The sequence below is a fragment of the Mus caroli genome, unplaced genomic scaffold (genome assembly GCF_978045245.1).
Source record: "Mus caroli unplaced genomic scaffold, Mus_caroli_1 scaffold_31, whole genome shotgun sequence".
Lineage (NCBI taxonomy): Eukaryota > Metazoa > Chordata > Mammalia > Rodentia > Muridae > Mus > Mus caroli.
In genome coordinates this window covers 2058627-2068248 of record NW_028227286.1, presented here as the reverse complement: position 1 = coordinate 2068248, position 9622 = coordinate 2058627, and the positions used below count along the sequence as shown (strand labels likewise).

The 9622-nt window shown below is 31.6% G+C and overlaps 1 pseudogene; it reads right to left on the bottom strand.

The window, feature by feature from the left end:
- Nucleotides 1–4802: 4802 nt before the first annotated feature.
- On the bottom strand, nucleotides 4803–5429 carry LOC146999985 (NADH dehydrogenase [ubiquinone] flavoprotein 2, mitochondrial pseudogene; annotated as a pseudogene).
- Nucleotides 5430–9622: the final 4193 nt, after the last annotated feature.

Genomic DNA, 9622 nt, shown 5'->3' with positions numbered 1-9622 from the left:
ACCCTTTAGATATCATTATTGTATGTAATTGGTGTAATTCAGAACATACTAAGAATGAAGGAACAAATAAAATATGGCAGTTTTTCTTAAGAATTTGGGTACTTTTATTGAGGAAACATACAAAAAGACAAGAAAAATGTAGAGATATAGAGAAGTAGTATGTATTGCAGAAGAAACAACAACAACAAGAAAAAAACAGAAAAGCAATTCTGAGAGCAATAGCTAACTGCAATAAAAATGGGAGCTGTATAATAAGGTGGAGAGTACTGGAATATAAACACATATTGAAAATTTAACTGTACTTCTTTTTTTAATTATGAGGAGCAGCAATTTTTTGATGTACCAAGGAGTGCATTCCAGAATTTAGAACATTCTCGAATACGGCAGGAAGATGGGTTAACTTGACAGTTTCCAGGGCTGTAATGGAAGTGCATTGATAAGAAATCTTCACTACTACCAAAATTTTGTGTATAGGTAATTAAGGAGACAAGATTTTGTATTTTGTTTTGTTTGTTTGTTTGTTTGTTTGTTTGTTTGTTTGTTTAATTGAGGCATTGAATGAACAACCATTTCTTCATTCACACAGGCTACTCTGGAGAATTAATACAGGTCACTGGAATCTTGCAGAATGTCAGTGACATCAAGCAGAAATAAAATGTTCTGCATAAATTCAGTGATCCATGTTGCACTGAGATTTCTTGGAAGGATATTGTTAGCTTCGGTAATAAAGAGGGAGAATAATGCAGGGACCCTAGATTGGACAGAATCAAGCTTAAATGGCAATTAGCAACAATGAAACTACTGTCCACGAGAAAATTTCAGAGACAATCATATTCATTAAATTAGTAGATGTTTGTTATAACACCATAATAACAAACACCAGCAAAATAGCTTCATCAGTGATAAACTTAGAATCTGAAAAAAAGATTTTTGAGCACAGCAGATTCTTCTCTTGATCCTCTTTTCAATTAGTTAGATTTAAATAAGCTATTGATACCACATAATATTTAAAGTTCATTCAACTATAAAATGTATGAGTATATGAATAATTAAGTTCGAAGACATCATTATAATGTAGCAAATGACAGGCTTTTAAACTATACTGTGTAACTGCAGCTTAAGTATAACCAGTTTAAAATGACTAAATAAACTATTATTTCAAAAAAAGAAAAAAAAAAGAAAAAAGAAAAGAAAAAGAAAAACGTCCTTCTATATTATGTAAGGGTTCTGAATTTGGCAACTGGTTAACATATCCTCTTAAAATATGTAATTAAACATGCACAAAAACGGTGAAAGCCAGAAGCTACTGAGACTGTGAATCAATCAGTATACATTTCATATAACAGATTGTGAAATCATGGGTAGAATCAAAAGTTTTCTGAAGTACTTCAGTGCCTAATCACAGTCCCTTAAAAGGAAACAAATAATGTGAAAAACAACACTTTGAATTGAATTATTGGAGAAATAATGAAAAAAAGAATGTTTTGTGTTGTAAAAATATACATTCTATTACATGCTGAAGATAATTTTGTATAGTATAGAACCATTAAAAAACAATTGCTTTATTAAATATTTAAATTACACTTTAAAATAATTCAAAATAATCATATGAATATAACAATTGTACAAGCATTAGAATTACTGACATTCAAGAGGATAGTTATGTATTAAAGAACATGAATGTATATGTCAGGTATGGCTGTTAGCACAAAATAAATAGAAAATACGTAACCCTGACAAAGGATAAGCCTTGATGTGAACTTAAAATGATTTTACAAGAAATATCATGTTCTATATATTAAAGTTTAAAAAATCACCTAATTTATAAAAAATATCTTTACAGACAAGATGAAGGTACAAATTTTGAAATAAAAAGTTTATCCTGTATTATGTAGACATCTTCTAAATGGTGTTTGTAAATCAATAAATCTGTCTTTATGAGTGAAAGAAACTCAGTTATTTTGTACTCTAAAAACATATTTAATGTTTAAAAAGGTAATCAGTATGTAGTATACAAATTATTATATTTAAAATTATTGTAATTTAAAATATCAACTTGTAAGATTGAGATAAGGAAAACATTGTACTTTCGAACAATAACATTTTATAAAGAAACTGAAACCTTCCTGCATTTCTGATAGACAATAGACACTTCAAAATGTGGTTTTATAATTTTTATAAAATGATAATCGACTTCATTATATGCATAATAAATCCACCTTTTAATTAAAAATATCCATGAGTGAATTTCTAACAACTCTATTTATAAGACATTTAACTAGAAACGACTCTATGTTATCTCTCCTGCGAATGGAGATATGCTTCTGCAGTTAAGAGCAATTGCTTCTCCTGCAAGAGCTCTCTTCTAATCCCAACACCCATATGGCAAGTAAGAAATTCCTGTAACTCCAGTTTGAAGAGATCTGATTCCTCTTGTTGTATCCAGAAACAGCACATACACACACAATGCCCAGATACATGTGTGGGCAAACCCACCCAAACACATATAATAAAGCATGAAAAATAAAATTTATTAATCAGAGAGAATGAATTATGATATATTTCTATGCCGTATATATAGATATACATTATATATACATATATATACATATACATGCATTATATATATATACACATATATATATATACATATATATATATATATATATATATATACATATATACATACACACACATACACACACACATGCACTTATACAAAATTACAGATAAATATATCATGAGTGAACTATAGGTACATGGGTTTCAAAATGCCTGTCCACAAAGGGCACATAAAATATATACTTTTTATACAACTTTAAAACAGAACTTAAATACAACAGAGAACATTGTCCTAGGAAAACATTTCTCTCATATGTTAATGAAATTACTAAATTCAACATTCTGTTAACTTAGAATTTGTATCCTTAATTTATGCTACAATATAATTTTGGGTCATTAATATAAACTTTATTTCTGTCTGTAAAGATTTAAAACATAGTTTCAACAAAATATATATGTTAGAATGTTGATATATGCAGGTGATATTGACAATGGATCTAGAAGTCAAAATTAAGACTCCCAACAGCTAGAGATGTACTTATCCAATGTTGTGAGCTGTCTGATATGGGTGCTCTGAACAGAACTTGGTACCCTAAATTAGCATAATGCATGAGTCACTAATGGGTCTTCTCCGTAGCCCTGCTTTAAAAAGTAAGTTAATTAATTTAACTTTACATTTAACTAATTATTAATTTAGTTTTACATTTTTATTCAGTGCATGTGGGTTGTGCTTATGCAGAAGTCAGAGGAAAATTTGTGATTCCATTCTAGCGTATATATTGTAGTGTCCAAGGATCAAGTGCAGTACTCCAGGATTAGCAGCAAGCACTTTTATTCACTGTGCCTTCCTTCCAACCCTATTTAATATTTAAATTACTAAAGAATATATACCAAAAAATAAACTATTCAAAGTCATATTAATGGTAACTACAGACAAGAGCAGTTCAACTTGGATAAAGCATAGCTCTCACTATTTACATGGTGTCCTGAAAATAATTTTAATTACGAACAAAGCAAAAATTATACTTCAGTGGATTTCTAATTTTGCTTTCTGCAGTGGTTTGAATAAGAATGACACCTGTCTCGAAAAAACGAAAAAAAAAAAAAAAAAAAAGAATGACACCTGTGGGCTCATGTATTCCAGTGCTTGGTCATAAGGGAATGGCACTACTTGAGAGAAATTAGAAGATGTGGCCTTGTACTAGTAGGTGAGGCCTTGTAGGAGGAAATATGACCTTGTCGGTGAAAGACTGTCAGATCAGTGCCAGTGTCTTATTCTTGCTGGTCCCTGTGAATCCAGTAATAGAATCCTCAGTGACTTCACCAGCACCTGAGTCTGCATGCCACTAGGCTACCCTCCATAACGACAGTGGACTGTAAGCAAATCACTCTTGAATGTTTTTCTTCACAGAGATAGAACACTGAAGAGATCACTTCCTCTGGTATTCTACCTGAAAACTTCTGCATTTCTTTTCCAGCCTTGCTCACAATTGTTAGCAAATGGACTGGACTTTAACCTACTTCTTTAATTTGTCTGAATTATCATATCACTCCTGGATCTTATCACATGGCTCAAATTCATTGCTACTGCAGGAAGATGCCCTTGTGCAATGTTCCATATTCTCATTTCAATTTAATACATAATTTTATAAGTTTTACCATCTAAAAATTTTTCTTTATAGTCTAAGTGTTTCAGGAAACTAGGTATTATTATCTTATAGATTCATTTACAATGAAAAAGGATTTTTTTCTTGTAAAAGCCTTACATATTTCTGATGAATAGTCAAATTATAAATGCCAGTCTTGGAAGGCAGCAAATGAGAACAATATTGAATGAATATGTGATTAGAGAAATATAAAATTAACACTTTAATTTATTTGAGCTATAATGAGTAATATGTGGCTGGCTTTTTTCCCATTTTAAATTCAGTGGCTCTTAATAATAACATGAAATAAAAGCTGTATATTTTTATCTGCCATCATGGTCTTTCTGTTATAGTCTATCAGTGAATCACTAATGCTCTGACCCTGTGTAATGGCTTTCACTACTGTTCCTTTTAAAGCACCAATTGGTGATAATACTCTATCATAGCAGATCATGAAAACCAATTATTAAAGGAAAAGAATTCACCAAGCAAAATGCATAACTGGAAGTACTGGGAAAATAAAGAGGATTTAAAAAAAAATGTAAATAATTTCATATTTTATTTCTCCAGTGACATCTCTACAGTGAATATAAGTTAAAGTCTTTCTTCTACAGCAATGCTAGGTTGTTTGGGTGGTTCAGTCAAAGAAGGAAGGCCTCCAGCTGGCTCAAAATAGAACCAGACACTTCTTGGCCCACGCTTTGGAACTTTTCCAGTTCTGAGTTCATTAGTATTATTCTCAATAACCTTGGTTGTTAGATCCTCATAGAAGTTGTCATTTATTTGAATCATTGGTGCATTTACACATCCTGAAGTATTCACCTTCCATAACAGTGAATAGTTTTTCAGGTGTAGTGCATCTACCTTTTGTTCTAAGCATTCTCTGAAGGGTCTCCAGTCTCTCAGAATCTCAAGCATGCAAAGATACTAGTACATACATGAAACTGGCTTTTGATTGTACATTGTATAAAAAGTTTTTACTTTGCATACTCTCATTAGAGGTAGTTCTAAAACTTCTGCCACCTTGTTCACAGCAGAGAGGAAAGACCTTCTATTCTGCCTTTGTGGTAGATCCAGGACAGGCAGCAGAACTGCTTTATGCCCATCTGGGTAATTTTTTATTACTGCTTCCATTATCTTATACTTTCCTGGTGTAGAATCAAATGGAGTATCTGGGTAATTCTCAGGAGGATTACAATGCACAAATAAGGCTCCTCGCATGTATTCAGAACATGACTGGCCACAATATTCTCCTATCCTGGCTGCTCAAGTCTGGTTCTGAATGTAAAGAAGATTTTTTTATAGTGAAGTAGTGTCTGGCTAGATCAATAGACAAGTAAATTTATTACACAATTTCAATTACAGTTTTTATAAACTTTACAAGAGAAGCAATAAACCATTTTCAAAATACATGCTGAAATACTTAAACACCTATATAATTTTTCTTCTAACAAGTTTTGAAGATTATATTGCTTGTATAATATTAGTCTATTTGAACGAGTTTTTTAAAAAGTATTTCTCTAGTTATATTACAAAACAAGTATTTCTGTTGTTTTTCAAAAAATATTATTGATTTTGTATTCTAAGTTAAAAGTATCTTATTTAAAATAAGAGTATAATTTTCGAAAAATGCTATTATTCAATTAGATGAATTTTGAGCATAGTTAAATTGTATAGATGCAAATTAATCTTAACATAACTTTATTTCAATTTATGATGTTAATAAACGTGGTACTTTTAAGCAAATACAATGTTAAATAAATTTAGGTTTTAGAACATATAAATATTATTAATATTATCAAGAATCCCAGTATGTTATATAATATGTTTATTGTAAGTTTTATCAAGAATTAGCATAAAAACTAACATTTATTGAATAGCCATTTAATGTACTATGCAATTTTAACATAAAGTATATGAGACTAATAGTGGTAATTTAAAAATAGATTGATCATTTATTTTCTGTAATCCTTATTTTAATGAAAGTGAACTAGATAGTCACATCTATCATTTCCAGGGTCATGTTTCTTTAGAAAGTCCTAGAATATTCTTTGACTTTCATATGTAGACAATGAAGTGTTACCTCATCTCTTCCTATTTTTATTGAAATTATTATACCTATAAAATACTGGAGAGTTTAAATATCTCCAATCCTGCATGGATCATAAGCTTTAAAAACATTTTCCATAAACTGTCAATGTTGTACTTGAAAATAATCAGCTTACTACCTAAAAGTGTTACAACACTTTGTCTTCCATGGTCCCCCTCTAAAGGCTTTATAACTGGGGTTGAACACATTTCAAAGGTAAATACTAAGTAATCAACTCCTTTTATTATCCTGGAATATATTCTTGTCATCTGAACATGATTTACTATTTATTTAAAATGTTTCTGGTAGGTTTTCAAGGTTATTTTCACTGGGGGCATTATGATGTGGTTTGTAACTTTTATGAGAGGTATAGTATCTTTCTGCTCTTCTTTTCTTTCTTTCTGTGCTTTGACTTCCACATCTGGAGTTAGTTTTAGAGTGCAATTTGAAACAGGGAACCAATCATTTGTGCATTGTGGCTTGGTCCACACCTGGATCTTGGGGAAATTCAGGCCCAGTGTCAGGGTCTGGTGACTCCTTATCTGTCAGTACTCAGAGCTAAAGGATGACAAAGGAAGTTTGGGATGTGTGCTAAGGATCTAGGAACCACTAATTGTCAGTGTCCCAAGCATATGGGTAGCAAAACTTGGGTGGGACATTTGTGGTTTACTTGTTGTTGCCAAGAATTGGATGATATGTAGAGGATTAGACTATGTGTTTGGGATCTGTGCTCCAAGCTTTTTATCTAAGCATCTGAATCAGGTAATGTTTAAGCAAAATGTATTAATATCATATATTTTTAATTAGTTTAGTGGTTATGTGACTAAGTTCAAATGATGTTTTTAACAGTGCTGTCCATAAATAAATACTTCAATAACCCTTAGATTGTTAACAAATAGTTCAGTATCTCTACATTTTTTCTATCCTTCTAGGAGGTAAGTGATCAAAAATATCTATTAAATATAATTAACATAAGCATATACTTTTTAATTAAAGATGATTACTAAATATAATACACAGGTTCATGTATAAGTCCCAGTGACCACAGGACTACATATTAGTGTCACATCCTTTATATAGGAGTATAGACTGAACATAATAATTTGTTTCTAATGAGCAAAATAAAACAAAATGATTGGGTTGCAAAACACTGGGAATTCCACTCCCTTTGGCTGTTGCTGAGGCCTTCTTACTTGCTCAGCTCTATGAAATGAACTTTCATGTTGTGATGGTTTGTACATGCTCATCTCAGGGAGTGGCACTATTAGAAGTAGGTGTGGTCTTTTTGGATTAGCTGTGTCACTGTGGGTGTAGGCTTTAAGACCCTTATACTAGAGGCCTGTAAGTCAATATTCTGCAAGCAGCCTTCAGATGAAGTTGTAGAACTCTCAGATCCTCCTAAACCATGACTGCCCAAACACTGCCATGCTCACTTCTTGATGTAATGTACTAAGTCTCTGAAACTGTAAGCAGCTCCAACTAAATTAAGGACCTTGGTCATGTTATCTGTTCATAGAAGTGAAAGTCTAAGAAAGACCTACATTTTACGATGTTCTGTGGCAAGTCTGACACACAGAAAACAGGCAGAAGCAACAAGTCAGTGTGTAATTAGTGAGATAGCCTAACAATTTGTAAAAAGTCAGAGGCTATCATGAAAGGGCTATCAAAAAGAAGGATCTTTATAATTAAAATATTAGATTAACAACAGGCTCTGTGAAGGCCAAAAGTAGAACACTCAGAAAATTGAACTCAGAGCTTTGGTCTACTTGCTTTGGGACATGACAGCAATATGAGCTTATGTCACTAAAATTAAGAATAATTTAATGCATGAGAATAAGTAAATAGTGCACTCAGGATTGTCATAGGGGTTATAAATTGGAAAGGGCAGATATTCATATTTATAAGTATTAAAAATGACCTTTATGTACTTAGTGTGTTTAGAAACAAACAACTCATTTTTAATGTTTTTTCTTTATTATTGATAATTTCATATAGGAATACAATGAAGGATGATTACATCTTCTTTTCATTTCCCAGTATTTCCCAATACCCATATGTACTCAACAATTCAACCCCATCTACTTCATACTTATGTTTGTTTGAAAGCCCAATAAGTTGAATTATTGCCGCTTAAATGCATATGGATGTGTGGCCATTCATTGGGTCGACCCAACTTACGAGGGGACACATTCTGATTTACAGACTTCTATTGTATTTTTAGTGTTTTCTTTATTTTTTTCTTTTAATGATTTTATTGTATTTAAGTTTGGGTTTTTAATTTAAGCTTTAATTGACATCAGCCTTGTCCTGGGTGTTCAGGTCTGATGCATGGGATTATTTCGATATATTTATATCTGTTAAGAGATAGAGAGAAAGTAATATTGAAAGTAACAAAGAAATAAAGAAAAAGATTGAAAGAGAGAGAGTGAGAGAGAGTGAGAGGAAGGAAGGAAAGAAGGAAGGAAGGAGGGGAGAGAGAAATTGATAGATTAAAAAAAGAAAAAAACAAATAAAGGCAAAACATTAAGAAAAAGAGAGACAGAGAGATAAAGTTAGGAAGGAAGGAGGAAACAGAAAGAAAGAAAGAAAGAAAGAAAGAAAGAAAGAAAGAAAGAAAGAAAGAAAGAAAGAAAGAAAGAAGGAAGGAAGGAAGGAAGGAAGGAAGGAAGGAAGGAAGGAAGGAAGGAAAGAAAGAAAGAAAGAAAGAAAGAAAGAAAGAAAGAAAGAAAGAAAGAAAATAAGAGAGGGAAAGGGAGAAAGAGGGAACGATTCAGAGATGGAAACATATGGAAAAAGACAGAATTTATGAAATATGCAAAATTAATTAAAAATAAATAAATAAATGAATGAATAAACGTTTTAGGGATATTTCAGCTTTATGTGTATTCGTTTTAGATTTCTATGGTATTATAAAAGGATTTGTAGAGTTTTAGAAAAGTGATTTAGAGTTTCTTGGTTTTTAGGCTTCTATTTTATTTTTAGTGTTTTCTTTTTTTTTTTTTTAATGAACTTTAATGATTTCGCAGGAAGCTGGAGAACAGTAAGAGATACAAAGAAAAACCCAATATAAAAAAACTCAAAAAAATTAATAAACAGAGGGAGAGAGAGTCAGGGAGAAAAACAGAGAGTGAGAGAGACTTAGAGAGACTGAGAGTGAGAGAGATAGAAAGTTAGAAAGAAAAAAACAAACAAGGAAAGAAAAAGAAAAAAAAGACAGAGATAGAGGAAGGAAGGTAGGAAGAAAGAAAGTAAGGAAGGAAGGAAGGAAGAATGGAAGGAAGGAAGGAAGGAAGGAAGGAAGGAAGGAAGGAAGGAAGGAAAGAAA